We start from the raw sequence: 22,188 nt of genomic DNA on the forward strand, positions 1-22,188 counted from the left end.
TATATATCATTTATTTACATTTATTATTTATAAATATGTGCACATCTCTTTCTCTCTCTCTGTGTGTATATATTTATTTATTTATTTATTTATTTTTTCTCCTCACCTGCATGGAAAAATATTATTCCCAAAGAGGGTCTAGCACATTAAAAACCCATCAAGAAACATCTCGGACCAATAGTCAGCTGGTCCCAGGTGTTGGGGTGGACACACACAAACTGTCAAGGAAAACAAATAGCATTTGCCTGGTGCTCAGGATACAGAGTGTCTCCAAGTCCTCTCAGTGTTGGGGAGGCAGGAGGAAGCTCAGGATCTGGCACATGCCAAGGAAAAGATGACTTTCAAACCCAGTTTGGTGCCCACTGGAGCAGAGTAGATTCTGCAGCTGCTCTGTCTCTGTGCTTTTAAGGATGTGGTTGTTCCTTCCTTTCCCTGAGATTTTGTCTTTTAAAGAAGGCCACCTGCCAAAAGCTACCCTTTAAAACCCTGCCCAAAGTTTGTTAATCAAATTACACCATTTCTCAAAAACCTTCAACAGTTCCCCAATGCATAGGAATAGAAGTCCAAATCCTAAGCTCGGCACCCATAGTCTTCCCTAATATGCCTTAAACCCCATCGCTCCTCTACTCCATTTTTCAACCATAGCATGAAAACTCACCAGTATACAAATAAGCCTGTATTTACCACTTCTGGGTCTTTGCGGATACTGTCTCTTCCGCCTGAAGGCTGTCTTTTCTCTTCCTTTATCCTAACTTTGTCATTTGTATGACAAGATTTTATTTGACTGGCAGGTCTATTATATGCTAGACATTATTCTAGTGCCATTTGAAATGACCATAGTCGTAGATTGTAGACAGGGCCACAAATTCTTCACTTCCCTGAATCCATGGCCCCTTGACACGGTCTCCAGTTCTGACTCGGGTTTAGTCATGTGATTTGCTTTGGCCAGTGGGATGTTGGCAAATATGATGCAAACAGAGGTCTGAAAAGGGTTTAAATTCTTTTTTCTTGGAAATCTTCTGTCACTGTGTGAATAAGTCTGGACTAGCCTGCTGGAGGCTGAACAACCTATGAAACAGAGACAATCTATCCCAGCTAAGGGCCCTAGACCAATCAGTCCCAAGTTGACCTGGTATCTGTTCACAGATGCATGCCAACCACAGAATCCTGTGCTAAATAAATGGTTGTTATTTTAAGTTACACATTTTGGGTGATTTGTTGAATACGGTAGATAAATAATGCAGTCACCAATTGTTTTTACTAATTTAATACCTCTTACTCTTCTGTTGGTAATAGCAAATCAACAAACACCTTCCTCTGTTCTCATCTATGCTATATGCTGCTAGTGAAGTTGATTCGAACTGCTGCCTCTGACTCTAGAGATGGCCAATCAGTGTATCCCTGGCCACCAGAATGGGCACATGATTCAAGCTGCTTCAGTGAGACTAAGTCTAGAATTTTTGTTGTGATTCTTGGAATAATGACGCCCTTTTTCTACTGAGATGGCTTGGCTAGGAGAATATGAGCCTCAAGAAGCTGGTAGTAATCTTGCCACTGTGAGGGGAGAACCTGCCTTAGAATGAAGCTAACCACAGAAGAGAGAAGAACTGAGAGACACAGAGTGAGCCCTGCAGACATCACGTGACTCTGAATCAGCCTGTGCCTGCAGTTCCATCTCTCCTTGGGGCTTTCACTTACACAGCATGACAACAACAACAACAATAACAACAACCACTCCTATATTTCTGCTTAGCCAGTACGAATGGAATCTGTCATTTACAACCAAAAGTTTCTGATGGATACACTACTCGAATGCTACCTTTTCCAAGAAACTACCTTGTCTCCTAGCAAGAATGGGGGTTCATACAGATTTTTGCATGTGGTCAAGAACACTAATTTCAAATCAGAGATGCCTGAGTTCAAATCCTGGGTTTGCCATTTGCTAGCTGTGGATACCAGGCAAGCAACTTAATATCACCAAGCCCGGATCAAATGGCTACTTTACTATTAGACACACACAGGATTGTTGTGAAGGTTACATGAAGCAACTGAATGTGTAAATCACTTGGTACACATTTAGCAATTGCTATTATTGTGAAAAAAATTTATTATTCCTTACTCCCTGATGGCAATAATAGTGGCTTAAACAGTTCTTCATTCCTTGTCATTTTTTTTTCTGAATTCAATGTATTACATAAGACTTTAAATACAGCAGAGGAATAACTTTTTATATGGGCGCTCCTTGGGCAGGATAATAAGTTATATGTCCTTTCATCAGAACAACCCTGATCACTTTCTTCCTGGTTATCAATCAGTCCAAGGTTGGAAAATGGTTGATTTGGAGAAGGTATCAGGTTGTAATCTCAATTACCTAGCATAATTTTCTGGTCTTCTCCTTTGGAACCCACTGGGAACATAAAATATTATCTCTGTTAGTAGTATAGCATGGTCCCAGAGCAGAAGTCTGATAAAGCCAAATGTGCACTAATGATACACATGTGACTATGGGAAGAACTCAGCTGCTTGTAAGCATGGTGGCTATAATGGACATCGGTTTTTGTTGTCTGCTTGTCTCCTTTCCTCCTTCTTTTGAAGCTGCAAGTCAAATTTCATGCAGAAATCACTCTGCTCCATCTCTCAACCAGTGCGATATTGGAGTGGTGGGCTTTCCTCCAGCTCCAGCTATGGGTCCTTGAATCAGGCATGGCCTGATTCACAAGTCAGTGCTTGTCCCACCACACTGACCCCAGGCCAATAGGCGTAAGTCCTGGGACTTTTGCTGGACCCATTAAGGCAAAGATCTCTCTTTCCACTGTGGTTGCTAGGCTAGATGGATGAGGTCAAGAGTCTGTGGCCCCCGTCTTGCAACCAAGAGCAAGAGCCTATGTTGGTGTGTGTGTATATACAGGGCCAGGGAGAGAGGGGAAGAAGTAGTGGAGGTGGCAACATAGAGGAAAGCCAAGGCAAGAGATGGACTGACAGGACATGTTTTAGTTCCTCTATCCAGCCATACCTGAAGACCAACTTACCCCCAGACTTTTGAGTTACTTGAGCTAATGTATTCTCTTTTTTTATTTAAGCCAGTCAAAATTGGGTTCTGTCATGTAAAGAATCCTAAACAACCTCTCTGAGCCTCGGTTTTCTCTTCTGCTAAATGGAGTTTAATACCACCACTCCTACACATACAAGATGTTGAACACAATGCTGGCACATAGTAGTTAACTGTCCTCCTTCCTCTGAGCTCTGGGAGCGAAGGTGACTATGCCCCTCTTTTTTACATGCAGCAGCTCATCCTTTGTTGGCCAGATGACTAAAAATTGCTCAGAAGGCTGACAGAAGGGCCAGCAGCCTTCTTTCCCTGATGCAAATAGCATCATTTCTTCTGGGTAGACGGAAGAGCTCAGCAGAATGTGTATTTGTCCCTGAGCTCTGGTTTTTGATTGCCACCTGGATGTGCCCAACAGGTAGCCTGCTGTGTTCTACATACCACAGCCAGATGATAAACCTTTGATTTTTGCTCTTCTCTGATTCTTGGGAATAATGGGGTCCATAACGAATTGCATCCCCAAGAATAGCTGTAATTGTAACAATGCTGCAGAAAGGGAGCTGGCAAATCAGCCAGTCCTGTGAAATGTGCCTACTTGGTTCCAATCACTCTCTTTGGAATGAGTACCATCCTTATTTGTTTTTTTCTATTCCAAATTTCTAATAAGCAGTGGGCTTTCTGTGGGAAGTGGAGAATAAAAATCAGACATACGGGAGGTTTTATTCTCAGTTTGAGTGCTTTATTCTCTTGTATGTGCAATTTCCCTAGGAATTTGGTCACAGGGAAAGTAGATTTCTGCATCCCTTCTTGCTGCCACCAACCCTATTTCATGTCAAGGAATTGACACCTCCCTTACCTGGAGATGCAGAATCATTTGCATGCTGTCCAAGGTGCTGATAAGTGGCACTCTTATGGAAATCACCAGGGAGGCAGCTCAGCTCAGCTCAAAGGCTGTACTAGGCACAGTCAGGGAGAGGTATGGCTAGCGTTCCAGGCTGCAGGGTTGGTAGCAGGGGGAAGCTCCTGGGCACTCTGAGTCGTTTCTTGTCAGCATGTCTTGTTGGAAGGCCATATTCATCTTGGCTCTCTCTCTCTCAGACCCTGGGATCCACACAGATCCAAATAATGAGCAGTCTAGAGTCAGGATGGTAAATATGATGTCCTAATACTCAACTGGAATGGCAGGTAAACATAAGCAGAATTAGTACCAATTATATTTAGTAGTTGCCACTATTGCTCATGTATTATGTGTCAGGCACTGTGTGAAGTATGCTGTATCATTTTCTCATGTAATCTTTATGACAACCCAGTAAGTTAGGTACAATTATTGTCCCTATATTTTAGTCAAAAAAACTCCTGGAACTTAAAAAGAAAAAACAGTTTGACCCAGGGCAATAGATTGGTTTTGCCCTCAGGTCTGCCTGACACCACGAGAACCCGCCCTTTTAACCATCATGTTCTGCCTGGTAAATGTGCTCAAGGATGGGTTCTAGAATATATGGGAAGGTCAGCCCCTGGCTCACCTGGCAATTTAGAGCAAGGCACTTTCTCATGGAGTTTTGAATTCCCCAGCTGCAAAATTAATGGGTTAGCTCTGAGGCCTTGAATTAACCAGGTAGCCCTGTTTTAGTGGTGAGCTCCTTGTCCCTGGATGTAAGCTTGAAGCATAGCTAGGGAACCACATGGCAACAACATGACAGAAGGGATTCAATCACAGGACGGCAAGATGGGTCCACATGACCTTTACTGTTCTTTCTTCTATGAGAGTCTTATGCCAATTTGTCTTAAAAATTGAAATTTTCAAATTTTCAAATTGAAAAGGCCAATGCTTGTGCTCCCTGGGATCTGATCTTGCCAATTTTGAGGCTGCTCAATTTGCTATGGTGACTCAGCAGCAGGTAGGCAGGAGGCGAGACAGCCAGCGCTCAGCCTTCCTCCTGAAGACCTTACTTGGCTAAGGGAGGGGACACTGAGTGGGAGGTCCCCAAGATAATTGCTCTGAATATACTTGTTGCTGATGTTCCCTTTGTCTTCAGCAGGCACCAGATTTCCCCACCTCTAGCCGAGTTCTCACTTGGTTGAACACTCGAATAAACGCCCATTAGGGAAGCTTGTCGCTTTCTTATTTGAGGGAAATGTCTGACGCAGAAGGGCAGGTGCCACTTAAAACGTCAAGGCAGCAGTGTAGCTAGCAGGTAAATTTCTGTGTAAAACTCCACTTTCTGCTTTGGAGAAAGGAAATGATGTTAGGATTCTTGTATGGCAGTCAGCCATGAAGACTATTTTCAGCTGGAGAGGAAGGGGTAAATGATCTCAGTAATCTAGACAGTTCTTTCATCAGTTTAAGATTCCAGTGCTTACTCCCTCAAACCCTCAACATTTCTGGTCTTCATTCAAGGCACCCTGTTCTCCTTCCAAGGCCCCTCTTCATATTCCCCATTAATCAACACTTCTTCCATCATTACCTCCCCTATCTCTACTGCAATGTCCATATTCCTCTCGAAATAATATCCTAACTTATCTTCCTGACCCTAACTTCTCTGAATGACAGTCTATTCTGCAGGCAGTCCTGAACAACAGCTTCCCAGCATAGAAAATTTCAATGGTTTCTTGAGTGTTTACAGAAAACAAACGACACCTCCCCTACAACCCCCAAGTCTAACACTTATGAGTGCTTGCTGCATGACACCAGGTGCTTCATGCATTAACTTGTTTTTCACAACAGCTCTATGAGGTGGGTACTAATAAGTACATATTACAGCTGAGTAACATGAGACTGAGAGATTAAATAACCTGCTTAAGAGCTTCCTCCTTGTAAGTGCCTAACCCAGAATTAAACCAAAGTGGTCTGCATTTTTCTCCCACTTTTCTTTCATTATTACTATTCACAGACTATCTTTTAGAGAAGTTTTAGGTTTACAGAAAAACTGAGCAGAATTTATAGTTCCTATATACCATCTTATCCCCACCTCAGTTTCCCCTATTACTGACATCTTGCATTAGTGTGGTTTATTTGTTATAAATAATGAATCTACATTGACACATCATAGTCACCCAGTCCATAGTTTACACCAGGATTCACTCTTGGTGTTGTACATTCTATGGGTTTTGACAAATGTGTAATGACATGTATCTACCTATTACTACCATACAGAATAGTTTCATGGCCCTAAAAATGCCCTGTCCCCCACCTATTCATCCCCTCCTTCCTCTCCCCATATTCCTGGCAACCACTGATCTTTTCACTGTCTTCATAGATTTGCCTTTTCTGCATGCTGGAAAGGCATGCAGCAGTACATAGTCTTTTCAGATTGGCTTCTCTCACTTAGCAATATGCATTTAAAGTTCCTTTATGTCTTTCTGTGGCTTGATAACGCATTTCTTTTTTTTTTTGCTGAGTAATAGTCTATTGTATGGATGTACCACAGTTTGCTTATCCTGGTATATATTTTTAATTTTTACACTCTATAGCCTCCTTGAAGGCACATTACTTAGGCTGAAGTTTCAGACATTTCCTAATCTGACCCTTGCCTTTCTTTCCAATTGTATTCTGACCTCACTGTTCCCTGCACATGACTTTCACTTCTTCAAGCTTTTGCTCGAACTGTTCCTATTTCCAGGAATGTTCAAGCATGGATAGTCATCACCCCACTGCCATACAGCAGGTGGGGAACCTAAGACCAGACTTAAACCCATTACGGAATTGCATTTCCCAGGGGATTGGTTTAGGAATGAGAATGTCACCTAGTGGGAACCAATGAAACCTGCATTGAGAATTCATAAATTTGAAGCTGAGAGGGTATGAGGAGCAGTGGCAGCTCTAGTGTGGCCCAAGGGAGAATCTGAGAACAGGATCATTTGTGGGAGAAATAAAAATGAGAAATTAGTTCATAAGGATATAATGTGCACCCACAATCAAATCGTATTCATGTGCACCTATACATTGTTTTCCATTCAAGAGTATTTTGGAGGCTGGGCGCGGTGGCTCACGCCTGTAATTCCAGCACTTTGGGAGGCCAAGGTGGGTGGATCACAAGGTCAGGAGATCGAGACCATCTTGGCTAACACGGTGAAACCACGTCTCTGCTAGAAACACAAAAAATTAGCCAGGCGTGGTGGCGGGCACCTGTAGTCCCAGCTACTCGGGAGGCTGAGACAGGAGAATGGCGTGAATCCGGGAGGCAGAGCTTGCAGTGAGCCGAGATCGCGCCACTGCACTCCAGCCTGGGCGATGAGCAAGACTCCATCTCAAAAAAAAAAAAAAAAAAAAAGAGAGTATTTTGGTTGGGTTTCTGATATTTGCTACTGCAAGGACTTGCCAATACAAGTGGAGAATGGTAGGTACTATAAGAACAGTATGACTCACTTTTCCCAATAGACCATCTGTGGATTCACTATTCATTCAACAGATATTTATTACATATCTATTATGTTCCACATGCTGCACTGACTGTTGGCCACTGGAAAGGACAAACAAGAGCTTTTTGAAGCACAGAGATAGTGAATCCATGCATATGGGGGTCCCATCTGCACTTATAAACACTTTTTTTTTTTTAGTAAACATTTATTGTAGGACACATGGGGTGGTGCGAGGGGTTTTTCTGGGTAGCAGTAGCTCAGTAGGCTTACTCCTGACCCAGCTACCTAGAGGCTTTCAGAAGTTTCTAGCTTCTTCCACTCCCTGGAAGAATAATGCAGGGCAGGAGTCAAGAAAGCCAGACCCCACCACCACCATTGGTGGGAAGGGGTTTCTTCCCTTGCTCAAGCTAGTTCTGATTGAACTTATGGGTGCCTAAAACTTCATCACCTCTTTGTCTGGCTCCACAGAGAATTCAGCCTAGTGAGCAGGTGATGGGATATGGCAACATAGAGCAGTTGGGTCAGGGCTCACTCAGGCTGTGATGCGGTTGATAGTGCTTGTTGCATCTGCCCGTGGCAAATATACCCGTAGCTTGCTTTTCTGAAGAGCACTCCCCTTCAATCAAATATGTGGTGCTGCAATTCTGAAATTTCAACATGCATATGGATTTTCTGCACATCTTGTTAAAATGCAGATTCTGATTCATTAGCTCTGGGGTGAGGCTTGATATTCTGCATTTCTAACAAGCTCCCAGGTGACACTGAGAGTAGCAAGGATGTAAGAAACAGAACATGAATTTATCTTGGGCATATTGCCTGTTTTGTCATTAGGCTGGCTACCTGATTTCCTTAAAATCTCTGATTGTTTCTTATGCTTCGGAGAAATACTTGCACCTGGCTGAGTTCAATCGTAAATTCCCCCATTAAGTAGGGACGTTTTCAACTTGCAGTATGCTCAAATGAGGGCACCTGAAATCAATAGTGAAGCAAACTATTCAATAACCAATTTAGTTATTCAGTAAATATCTGCTGAGCTTCTACCGTTGCTGGACAGTTGCTCTAGTTTGGGATAATAGCCATGAACTAGAAAGACATAGTACTGTCCTCTTGGGACTTCCAGTCTAGCAGTCAAGGAGACCAAAACTAAGCAAGCAGGCAATCAAATACAATAATTTCAAGCTGTGCTAAGTGCATGAATGGACACTAATAAACAGTTAAGTTTGAGACTAGTGATGGGGAAGGGAGTATTTTTAAAAAGTGGTTGTATTAGTTTTCTATTGCTGCTGTACAAAATTGCCACAAACTTAGTGGCTTAAAACAACATAAATATATTTTCTTACAGTTCTAGAGGTCAGAAGTTCAAAATCAACTTCACTGGGCTACAGCCAAGGTGTCTCAGGGCTGTATTCCTCTTGGAGGCTCAAGATCTTCTGCATGCCATTCCATTCTGCAGGCAGTTCTGAGCGACAGCTTCCCAGCACGTAACATTTCAATGGCTTCTTGAGTGTTTACAGAAAACAAACAACATCTCCACTTCTGCCCCATCCCTAAGCCTAATACTTACGAGTGCTTGCTACATGATGCCAGGAACTACACTAGGCATTAACTTGTTTTTCACAACAGCTCCATTGGGTGGGTAGAAAGAGACATATGTTACAGCTGAGTAAGCTGAGGCTGAGATTAAATAACCTTCCTAAGAGTTCCCAACTTACAAGTGCCTGACCCAGATTTAAACCAAAGGGGTCTGCATGTTTTTCTCTCTTTCTTATGACTATTCATAGACTTTATTTTTTAGAGAAGTTTTAGGATTACAGAAAAGGTCAGATTATGGAGCGGAAAATTCAGTTTTCCAGTTTCTAAAGGGCACCTGAATTCCTCAGTTCAGGGCTGCTTCCTCACATCATGCCAACCTCTACATCTGCTGCTAAATCTCTTTCTCTCACTCTGCCTTTCCTACCCTCCTCTTATAAGAACTTCTGCAATTACATCAGGCTCAGCCGGACAATTCAGGATAATCTCCCCATCTCAAGATACTTAATCACATCTGCAAAGTTCCTTTTGCCATGTAAGGTAACACATTCACAGGGTCTGGGGATCAGGATGTGGGCATCTTCAAGAGGGGGAGTAGGCATTATTCTATTTACCACAGGAGTCAAGAAGGCCTCTCTGAGGAAGTGCTATTTAAGCAAAAGGCTTAGTACAAGTCAGACATGGGCAGACTAGAGGAAATAGCTTTTCCAACAGAGGAAACAGTAAGAGCAAAGACCCTGAAGGAGGACAGGGATTTTTAAGTACAGGGACTGGAGAGAATGCTAGCATGGGGGAGCAGAGAGTCAGACAAGATGAGGATAGAGCAGGAGGCAGAAGCCTGACCCTGCGGGCTGTAGTGAGGGCTTTGGATTTTATTCTAAGTGTGATTAGGAGCCATTGGAAAGCCTAAGCAGGTTATTGCAGTGATCTGATTTGTGTCTGAAGGGGTGACTACTACTTGCCTCGAGCCCATTCTTACCATGTAGGAATGCCAGCCCAGTGTGGCCAGGTCTTCTGACTTTTCAGAGAAAGGTGCAAATCTGAATATTTCTAATGTTAAACCCTCCGTTTAAAATTATTGAAGCTGGCCGGGAGCGGTGGCTCACGCCTATAATCCCAGCACTTTGGGAGGCTGAGGCAGGTGGATCATGAGGTCATGAGATCAAGACCATCCTGGCTAACATGGTGAGACCTCTGGCTAACATGGTGAAAGCTCATCTCTACTAAAAATACAAAAATTAGCTGGGCATGGTGGCACGTGCCTGTAGTCCCAGCTACTTGGGAGGCTGAGGCAGAGAATCGCTTGAACCCAGGAAGAGGAGGTTGCAGTGAGCCAAGATCGTGCCACTGCACTCCAGCCTGGCAATAGAACAAAACTCCATCTCAAAAATAAAATAAAATAAAAAATAAAAATAAAACAATTAGCTGGGCATGGTGGTGGGTACCTATAATCCCAGCTACTCAGGAGGCTGAGGCACGAGATTCACTTGAATCCAGGAGGTGGAGGTTACAGTGAGCCGAGATCGCGCACTGCACTCCAGCCTGGGCCACAGAGGGAGATCCGTCTCAAAAAAAAAATATATATATATTGAAGCTATATTGGAAAATGTTAAGTTCACACACACAGGTCAGGTTTGGTCAGGAGCTACAGGGACACCCTCTCTGAAGAGGCTCTGCTACATACTTGCTGCATGATACGGGGTGAATGACCAAACCTTCTGAGCCCCAGGTTCCTGGTTTGCACCATGGAGAATAATGGTGGTTATTGCAGAGGTTTGTTGTAAGGATTCAGAGTATATCAATGAGAGAATACATGTAAAATACTTAGCATGGTGCCTATAAGTGTTCAATATGCACATATCCATGTATATGTATTTTTTAATTTGAGGGGATTACATGAAAATTGGAAAATAGATGACCTTTAAAATTGCTTCTGGCTCTGAGATTCTAAGATGATTAAAAATGTCCTTATTAATCAGACCATATATTTAATAGTGAAGTCTTGAGATGCCTTTCCTAGCCTGGATTTAATTTCCTTATCCAGTATGCATTGTACAGAATGCACCTTTGGTAAGATGACAATGGACTCTGAGACAACTATGATGGCAAAACCCACCGCGATGAGGAACAAAATTCTCTGTTGCTGATTATACAGAAAACCAAGGAGTAAAGCCCCAGTGATCATGTACCTAGAAATCCAGCAACTTCTCAATTTGCCCTTTTGCTCAAGGGCTTTGGAGTCAGCATCTCCTGTGCTTCTGACAATTCATGTGGTTCTTTCCTCCTTTCCACCCAGTAGAGTGGAATCTGGGAAAGGGATGGGCATGTGTAGCTCATTGCCTGAATATGGGCAGGTGAGCTGGAAGCTTAAAGGCTTTTGCTCAAGAGGTCATCCTCTGAGAATCATGCTGGGTATCTCTTATCTCCAGGACCCAATGCAGTAAGGTATGGAGCAGAACGAGAGCAAGACTGATCCCAGGCAGAGCTCCAGGGAGAAGTGGTTGTCCACAGGCACTGGAGGATGTGCTGGGTTTGAATCTTATCAACCAAGAGCAATTCTTGCAAATGACAGTGACAGATAAATTGCTTGACTTCTTGGAATACCGCCCAAGGACACTTGGGCACAGAAACACACCCACGTGCACACAGAATTTTGATTTCTTTATCAATCTTCAGAGAAGTTGGAAAGATAAAGAGCCATCCTTGATACCAACACATCTCTTTCTCTAACTGAACATCCCCAACAGGAGTCTGAGGTCACAGCACCAAGCCAGATGGCCCCCGATTTTCTGAATCTTACCTTTCAATATCTCTAATAGTGTGAGGAAACTGCACAGTACCATACAGACATAAGGCATGGATTCTAATGTTACTCTTGCCCTGGGATGACATTCACTCAGTAAGCTTCACTGTTCAAGACTGACCACTAGGCTTCTTTGTTTGCAAATTGCAGACTGGCTCAAGTTAACTCAGGCCCAAAGGGGACCTGGTGGAAGGCTGTGGGGCTGACAGAATCAAAGGAAAGGTGGGCACCTCAAGCAGGGCTGGCAGAGGGATCCAGGGCAAGAATGGACTCACTCCCTAGAGATTCCATCTGGTGAGTCTGTGCCATGATTTTCAGTTCCTGGTGATTGTGCTCAGGGTTTAAATCCCTGAGAGGTTCTCATGGCATGAATTAGCTCTTTCCTTGGCCAGAGAATGGCCAGCACTGATAGGCCCTCCAGACTGCATGCTATGGGAAAGGAAGTTTCTTCAGAGAAACATTGATGTACTCTTAGCAAAAGAAGGGGAAGAAGACAGGCAAGTAGAAACAACAGATGTCTGCTACAAAGGCCTTGCCCAAAAGAGGTTCCAGCCATCCCTGCTGTCCCAGGTCCCATGACTCCTAGTGCGCACTGTCCCCTCTTCTTTACTATTAGGTTGGTGCAAAAGTCCTTGTGGTTTTTGACATTTCTTTTCAATGGCAAAAATTGCAGTACCAACCCAACATATTCCCCCTTCCTCCAGTTCACAGCCTGCACACACCAAGATACCCTTGCTGCCTACCTCTACAGGGTCCCCAAGTCCATGTCATATGAGGTAGACCCTTCTGGATCTGCCTATGATGCATCACGGTTTGGTTTAAATTGATTAACATGGTATAAGGAATAGGCTTATTGAGGAAATGGAAAACTTACAAATCTGGTGCTTCTATACTTCACAGGGAGGAGCCATTTTTGGGCCTGCAGTAAGGATCTGATTGCCAGTAGGGACCCACTGGGTCCTGTTCTCCCATTTGTAGGCCAAAAGTGAGAAAACAGTTCTTGAAGAGGGTGGAACACATAGGCTACTTGGTACTATCAGTCCAGAATTATGGGGCCAACCATGTAAAGAAATAGTCTGGGGATACCAGCTGTCCTGCAATTGATATTGGGGTACATAGAAAATTAGAGTCCTCCCTACCAGGTGAAGGAAGCCATCAGTCCTATAGAAAGCTGAGTTTGGGGGTAGCCCTTCTGGTGTGGAGAAGGAGGGGGTATCCTGGTCCTAGCTAGCTTGTTTTTATGCAACCTCGGATGGACAATTCTCCTAACTGCACCACACATACCCAACTTATAGTTCCTTCACACTCCCAAGCTCTAATACCTACAAATTAGACATCTTCCATTTCTCTGAACACCTTATTGGGGTTCCCTTGAGAATTTTTCCTCTCTTTCCTATTTTGGCCTTTATTCATCTCCTCCTATCCTCATACCCTAGATTTCAGATGTCCATGTTCCTGTCTTCTCTACTGGACTATAATCTCATCAAAGGTATTTTCCATATGCCTCTTACCTTTGTAGTTTTGTCATTAATTAAGTGTTTGATCCAAATCGGCCCTCCATACAACATAGAGTTGATGAAAGAGTGAATGAATGGTTCAGCTGCAAGATAGAAATCCACTCAGAAATGAAATGAGGATGGATCATCCAAAGTAGCTCTCTAAGAAATGTAAGGAGGCGGTATGGATGACAACACTACATGGGATGGATGAATGGTAGGAAATCTTGTATGGTTTTTGGGGTGGAGTGGTAGAGATGGTGTTGTTGAAAACACTGATTCCCTCAACGAATATTGTCGATCATCTTCTACACATCAGGCCCTGGGCAAATCCATAGAATATACCAGTGAATAAGGCACTTAGGATCCTTAACCTGATAATGTAAGAGGATATTCTTTAACTTCCTTTAAACCCTTAGAATGAGTTTTCTTTGCTTCACTAAGTCCTTAATACTCTAAGTTAAAGTGGGCTGTCTCATATCCAGATTTACTAGTGCATGACATTGAATCAGAGGGAAACCTGGACCAAAAGGTGTCTGTATCTGTTAAAGATTTAAAAAAAAAAAAAAAAAATCTCTGCTTCTTTCTCTCTTTTCATCTGCACACATTCACATGGTTGGTCACATGTAAGCTGAGTCAAGATTTGCCCTGCACAAGCCAGTTATTATGCCAGAGGCACAGCAGGGGGTGGCATTGTTTTGACAGACTCACAGCCTTCAAAATGTAAATGGCTTAAATGTAATATGCAGGCTCTGTGAGTTGTCACTCAGAAAGTGCTTAAACCATTCATCTGTCCAGAGTGAAGTCTGATCAATGGTTGGGTAAGGGGAGGTCTGGCTTCAGGCCCGTGCTTCTCTTACTCTCCAGCTCTGGGTTTGGGAGAGAGATGGGAGACAGAAGGCACTGGATTATTTTGAAAACCTTAGCTTAACCACTAAGAATAAAGCTTAGAGATTATAAAGCATAGGGCCCCCTTTTCTATAGATAGTATGGGTGAGGAGCCTTATTAGTGCCTTCTCTAATCACTTTGCTGGTTCAGTTCCCTGTCCACCCTCACTTTAGTCACCCATTTGGATTAAGGAGCCCCACAAGAGGGGAAGCTCCTTTTCCTATTGGTCACAGACATATGGAGGGAAAAAGTAGGGGTTACACACACCACGTCAGTTAGTTTAGGAATGCTGGTTTCTGTTTGACAAATGCATGTTTAAGTCACGGGTGTTTGAATGAGGATGAAGAACTGCACAGTTGATCGAATGATTAACTTATTTTTAAAACCTAGACTCATTCCTCATGTCTCAAGCCCAACATCTGCTCCTCTGGGCCCCAACCAGCCAGATTTTGGCACTTGCTGTATACATCCATCCTTGTGTGTACTTCTGGAAAAGCATTTGCTGGACCATATTGCAGTTGTTTGGAAGATCCTTCCATTGTTTGTCAGTCCATTGCCTTGAGAATGGGGAGCCCATCATATTCTTTTCCGTATTCTTAGCACCTAACAAGTATTCAGTAATTGTCTCACAAATGAAGGAATGAACACCTAATTATACAAGTACCTCACAGTACGGTAGTTTTGAGAGAAAGAGGTGGGAAAATTTGCAGGGGTTGGGAGAGGAGAGTAGTTCTGAGAGCTAGAAGGAAACAGAGCGCTAGACAAAGGGAAGAAGAAAGAGGCACTGACAAAAGAAAGGGAAAGAGCAACGCTCCAGGAGGGAGACTCAAACTTAGAAGGAAGGAGCTCAGTGGCTTTGGGTATGATTCCAGGAAAACATTGATCAGACCCTGCTGCTCCCTAGAGCTTAGAACTGAGAGTGGATTCCAGTTATCACTTCTCTCTGAAGTGCTAATTAGAGGATTAGCCATTGTTCAGAGCTCTTTAGCCACTCTTTATGTCTCCCAGTTCCATTCTGAAGGGGACGACTTCAGGGGAACTAATTTTCTGTACTGCAGCCCAAAAGCCAGAACACTACTACAAGAGCTGGATAAAACCAGATTTGGCTCCTTGAGTTGGTTCACTGGGTCTTCTTTGTCTCTCTGGTTGAAAAGCAAGGTTTTTACATCTCCTTTGATCATCGGTAGAACTGGATCTCATTCTCCCTATTCAACCACATCTGTCAGCAAAGAGAGAAAGAGATACAGAGAGAGAAAGGCAGAGAAAGAGAAAGGGAGTCTTCATCTCCTATTTACCAGGCTCTTACAGTGTGCTAGCCACCACTCTCAGCAAGTTACGTGTATTGTCTTACTTAATCCTCACCTCAGAGGAAGGCATTTTTAATCATTCCCATTTACAGATGAGAGAACTGAGACTCAGTATAAATGACTTGCCCAAGGTCGCATACCTGGTTCTCACTGGAGCCCGTATTTGAAATCAGGATGGTCTGACTCCAGAACCCATGCCATTCACCATGACCTTGCTGGACTATCACCTACCAAAAGACACTGCTGGGTCTGAGAGGATGAGGACGATACTCGGCAGCTAAACTGTTATTACTGAGTGTTAATTTTGTGTCCAACATGGCACTAAGGGATTCACACATATTGTCTTATTAAAACCAGTCTGACAACCCACTGAGGTAGATTTTATGATTTATTTGTAGACAAGAAGCTTGAGACCTTAAGAGGTTTAGGGAACCATCCAAGGTTGCCCAGTGAGTTACGCAGTGGCTGAGCTCAGAATTAAAGCAAAGCCTGTCTGCTTCTAAAGATGATGCTAAGGCTGGGAAGGGTTAAACCAGAGGATTTCTTTATTGACTAGAGTTCACTTTGATTTATAGAACCTTCCTGAAGGAAGAGTTCTCCAGGGATCTTTGATCCACATCTCTGCCTTTAGGTATATAAGCCATTATTATCTCCTTTTGATACTTGCTGTGGGGCCAGAGATTTTTAAGGGGGTGGTTCAAAGTCACTTAGCTTGGATATTCAGAAATGTGTTTGACATCTCAAGTCCTCCTACGGTTGTTGGGTGGTTAAGAGTTGTCTGCTCCATCTCTCCGGACTCTCTTGACCTTTCTCCATTTCATTTCCCTACCTGGTGCCCAGTGTCCATTTGCTGTTCCTGGTGCCTGGGGCCCTTATTACTTCTGCCTTTGCAACTTTTTTTGAAGCCCTTTCCCTCACTAGAATTTATCCCTGCTGACCCTATCAGGTGACTGAGGTCAATTTGATCAAATTCATTTACAGTTAAGCATTAATGGCATATTATAGCAATCCTTCCAGGTAAGTGCTTCATTAAAAAATACCCCATGTAAACCCTGGACTAATGTTGTACACTGCAGCACAGAGGCAGGCAGCCTGAGAAATGTTTTGGTGAGGTTGTCTTGCAGGTTAGGCAAAACACTTGACCTACAAATGGAGGCTAGTCTCCCCAACACTTAACAGTTTAGAAAGGTATTTCCTGGCAGGGCTTCAGTTGTCTTAATCAGCAAAATGGGGATGGGGACTTCTGCCTGGAAGGAGGGCATAGGGTCTGCTGTTCTCTCGCAGCATTAAGATCAGTCTAATTCCAGAAATCTAATCTGGGGAGGCAGAGGCTGTCAGGCAGCCAGAGAAATTAATGAGAAAATTGGAGTAAACACAACATGTGTCTTGTCAACTTGGGTTAGGAGAAGGTGACTCGGTGCCAGTCTGCAGAGTTGGGCTCTCCACGGTGTGTACATTCGGTGTTTGTGCCTCTTTGGAGGCACTGTGTGCTGTGAGCTAATGAATTCAAAGCCATGGATGAGGGCTTAGAAGAGAATACCTCTACCTGGATAGCTTCTGGAGAAACTCTCATTTACTTGAATCACATCTTAGATCTGCCCTCTGTGATCAAATTAATGACGAGTAGCACACACACAAAGCCCCTCAGTGTGGGATAAAAAAGACATCATTGCTCAATAGGAATGGCAAGACAGAGAAAGCAGTAAGTGATTGAAGAGCTTCTGTGATTCACTGCCTGGGCATAAGCTTCACAAAGCATGGTTTCTTCTTTTCTCTGCATTCAGAAATGCGAACATCAGGAATGAGAGAAAATGCCATTTGATCAAATTCCTTGTAATGGGGAGAATCTTTAATAAACGATGTACACTGGAGGAGGTGCCGTTTCCTGACGAGCCATTTGCTTTAATTGATCAAATATTTTTATTCCTGGTTTACTCCTTTGAGGGAAAATTTGCTTGGCAGAAAACAAGTACAAGATGGGTGATGGGGCCTAGTCCATGGGGCTGTGCTTGAAAAGTGGGAGCAGAGAGTCAGGGACAGGTATAATTCAGGGTGAGTGTTGTGCAGATTGTCTTAATGACTCTAGGGCTTTTAGTGACCTGGAAGGTGAATTTAAAAGGTGTGAGTTGCCTTTTTAATAATAAAGGGAAGGAATTATAACATAGTGCAAGGTTGCAAATGCAATGTCCACAGGGGGAAAACGGGCAGTGTAAAAGAATAAATTGGGCTGTGTACAGGAAAGTCAATGGGACAAGCCTAAAGACAGACAGTACTTAGCCTCAGTGTCTGAGAGTAATAGGGAATGGTGAGAAGTATGGGAACTACAAAGCACCTCCACTATAAGGGATTAACCCCTGGGGAGTGGCCGAAAGCACAGGCTATCAAATCAAAAACCTGGATTAGATTTCCAATTTCCCTCTTACTGGTATTATGACTGTGGGCAAAATATTTATTTTATTTATAAAATTTTATTTATAAATTTTGTTTATAAATATAAATATTTATAAAAATATTTAACCTCATGAAGTGAAAATAGGAGGTCAAAAAACAGCATAAGAAGAATCCCTTGCATTGGCCAGTATAGGCTAAACTATACCATTGTAATAAACATCCACTGTTATGAGTTGAATTGTGTCCCTCCAAATCCATATGTTGAAGCCCTAATGCTCAGTACCTCATATGACCTTATTTGGGAGTAGGGATGTTGCAGATGTAATTAGTTAAATTAAGGTCATTAGAGTGGGCCCTAATTAAATGTAACTGGTGTCCATATAAAATAGGGAAATTTGGACACATGTGCATGCATGCCTGTGTACACACACACACAAAACATCAGGTGAAGGTGAAGGCTGAGTGTGGGGTGATGCTTCTACAGGCCAAAGAATGCCACACAAATTGCCAGCAAATTACAAGAAGCTAGATAAAAGGCACAGAACAGATTCTCTCTCACAGCCCTTTGAAGGAACCAACCCTGCTGACACTTTGATCTTGGACTTCTAAGCTCCAGAACCGTGAGACAGTAAGTTTCTGACGTTAAGCCGCTCAGTTTGTGGTACTTTGTTATAGCACCTTTAGCAAACCAATACAGCTACTGAATCCCAATGGCTTGAAACAACAGTTCGCTTCTTGCATACACTATATGCTCATTTTGAGTTGGCAGGGGACTCTGCTATTATTGTTGTCATTGCGGTAGAGGTGGTGGAGTAGCCACAATCTCAGTTTGAAGCTTCACAGTCCACAGTAGCAGATTTAAGGTCTGGTAGGCTGTTCTTCATACCAGATAATTATCTGGACCAGATGATGAACACAACTAATGTCTATCACAATTAAGAATATCTGCATAGAGAAAAAAAGATTGGATAGAAATTTTCTAAAAAGTACCGGTTGAGGTGAGGGTGTCTGGATCATTGCGCTTTTCTAAGTTTTCTAAATTTTTCTATGAAGGACACACATGACTTTAAAGCAGAGAGAAAGCCTTTTCCTTTCCCCCTTTCAAGTAAAATAAAGGTTAGGTTAGTTATCAAAGGTTACCTAGTTAATAAGTGGATGGATGAGAAGAAACTTGACCCAATTTTCTTACTTTTTTTTTCTTTCTTTTAAAGCAATGGGATAAAGTCAGCATTATGTGTAGTGAAATGTTCTTATCCAAAAGGCTGTATATGTAAGATGGACAGAGACACCACCAGGTTGAATTTATTGTTGCCTAGAAGACTGGCGATACTTTGAACAGTGACACTCTCATTTACCGTATTTATGTCCATAAGACAACTACAGGGAGGCTGGTTCAGGAGATGCCTGGAGGGGGTGTCTCTTCAGGGGAAGATAGTCTGTGGACATAGAAAAGAAGGTAGCTAATGGACGAAAAATGATGTCTTAGGTCAAGTTCCCCAGAAGAAGATCCTGGAATGAGACTGTATTTGCACGTGACTTATTAAGGGAGTGCTCTGAGGAGAAACTGGTGAGGGAGTGGGGTAGCAGAAAAGGACAGGGAAGAAGCCAAGCAAAGTGTGCTTTTTCGGGCTCCATCCCAGCCTGATCCCATGGGCAGCTCTGGAGTAAAAATTCTACCTTAGAGCTGGCCCTGACTTGCTGCAAGAGAGCTGGGCTTCCACAGTCCTGTCCTTGTCAGTATTGGCTTTGAACACTTTCAGCTCTCTAAAAGTGAGGGCAGAGCAGATCCGGCAGCCCCAGGGCAGGCCTCTGAAGAAAGTCACAGATGTGAGCCATTAGGAGCGAAGCACACAGAAGCTGGCAGAAGGATCACAGAAGGGTAAAGGGGATATGAGGGGCACTGACTGGGGCATCAATGGGGGCTCCCTGAGGACAGAGGTTCTGGCCTTGCAGATAAAGTGCTTCAAAGTGTGTGCACAGCCTGTGGGAAAGAATTTTGATCAAGACAGAGAACAGGTTCTTAACCTGCTCCTTGCTGGCAGTGGTGGCTTTTGGCCACAGATGTCTCCATCAGCTGTCATTAGGAAGGGCTGACAGATGGTTCATATCTCTGTGGATGCCTGAGGAAAAAGGATGCATCGTTTTAACCAAGCAGGAATTCTTGACACATACTGAGGAATGAAACATGACGACGTTGAGCGAGGTCTGTGACCCTATGATCTGACATGTGGGATAAATTCTCGCCCATTCTCCATTAGAATCAAGACTGCCTGCATTTCGTTCTCCTTTCTTTTCTCTTGCTAAGTACTAGAAGGCAATAAGGCAAAGTTTTCCTGAGGCTACATGTGAGGAAGTGCACAGAAAAGGCCTGCAGAGAGTCAGACCTCTGTTCCAATCTGGGCTCTGCCACTTACTACCTGCATGAATTAGTCTTCCTGAATCGCAAGTTCCTTACATATGAAATAGGGAACAATTATACCTATACCTATTAGGGCTGTATTGATGAGAACTATAACTTTTCAAATCTCGGTTTCTTAATCTATACTATAAAGTATAATGAAATTAATAAAATAAATGATGATGATAACTCCTTCTCATGATTGATGTGGGGTTAAAAGAACTAAATCTAGCAGATTAATAGGATAAGTTATTGCACCTGGCCTATCCTGGGCATCCCTCTACCCCACAACTTTTTTTAAATGTAAGAAGAATGGGTTTTTCCACTCTTGCTGCTTCTAGTCAGGTTACTTTTCATATAGGCTTGGCATCCATTTGCAGTGCTGCATCTTGTATTTTTTAACAAAAATCCTTCCCTTTTTCCCCCCCGACATCATGAGGTAGGGCCACAGCTGTCTCTGGGTGAGCAGACGCAGAGCCCTCCAGAGGGAGAGAAACCCCATCAGAAGGCCTGCTGGGCCCAGGTGCAATCGCTGTGAGTGAGGACATGTCAAGGAATTTATCTTTCTCCTAGTAAATGCCATGGACCAACCTAGACCTGTTTAATTTCTAGGCAAGAAGCACAAATTGAATCCTGCACCACATGCATTTATCTCCTCACCTTTTTCGGCAGGAATCTAGGTAGGAATTAATAGACTCACTCAAAGAGGAAAAGACATAGCGGGTGCAGTGGAGTCCTTTGTCTTTATGGGGCTTGAAAGGGTGGATCTCTAACAAGTCTAATTTAATATTGGCTCGAGTTAAAGTATAGTAAATTCCAGGCCAAGAAGAAAAAACTAGGATGCCACAGAATGTTAGAGATAATTTAAACTCCTTACTCAATAGATAGAGAATCTGAGATCAGGGAGGGGACAATCTGTCCACAGCCATATACCAAACTGCTGCTGGCTGGGCTGAGGGCTAGGGCACCTTACTCCCGGGTCAGTGCTCTGGGCAGGGCTTCCTATCTCTGTCATTCATTTCTTTTTCTCTTCTTTCTTTCTTTTTTTTTTGAAATGGAGTCTTGCTTTGTTGCCCAGGTTAAAGTGCAGTGGCACGATCTCAGCTCACTGCAACCTCTGCCTCCTGAGTTCAAGCAATTCTCCTGCTTCAGCCTCCCGAGTAGCTGGGATTGCAAGCATGTACCACCACACCCGGCTAGTTTTTGTATTGTTAGTAGAGATGGGGTTTCACCATGTTGGCCAGGCTGGTCTTGGGCTCCTGACCTCAAGTGATCCTCCTGCCTCAGCCTCCAAAAGTGCTGGGATTACAGGCATGAGCCACTGCGCCTGGTCTCTGTCATTCATTTCTGTACCACTGTCATGATTTGTGTCATATTTACACACTTTCTGCAACATTATTAACATGGTCTTAATATCTGAATCAACTCTATTTTTTATCCTTAAATAAATTTATTTTGAAAGGAAACTGCTGTGAAGAGAAGAAGGATCGTTTTCCACAAATAAAAGGCAACCATAAAAAATACATGCTATGAAATGAAGCAATACATTTTAAATATATTAAATTTTAAATATAATTTAAAATTTAAATTTAAAAGTTTAAATAATTTAAAAGTTAAATTTTAGCAAGGTACTGCTGTGTGTGAAGAGACTGTTTACTCTGTGTTAAAAGGGAGATTTGTCATGTTAAAGTGAACTTAAAAGGGAATGACTTTCTCACCATAGGAGAAGATGTTTCTTAATAAGTGTTTATGAACCATCTAAAATTGTCTCTCATATCATGAGTGGTCAAGTTGATCAGGAAAGAAAATGTGTTTGCAAATCTAATACTTGACACTACTTGGGTTAGAATCCCAGCTGTGCCATTTACCAGCCACTGGACCTCCAGCAAGTTATTTAACCTCTTTCTGTCTGTTTCCTTACTTGTAAAATAGGAATAATAGTGTGTGTATATCATGGAGTTATTGCAAG

The sequence above is a fragment of the Rhinopithecus roxellana genome, chromosome 3, assembly GCF_007565055.1.
Source record: "Rhinopithecus roxellana isolate Shanxi Qingling chromosome 3, ASM756505v1, whole genome shotgun sequence".
Taxonomy (NCBI): Eukaryota; Metazoa; Chordata; class Mammalia; order Primates; family Cercopithecidae; genus Rhinopithecus; species Rhinopithecus roxellana.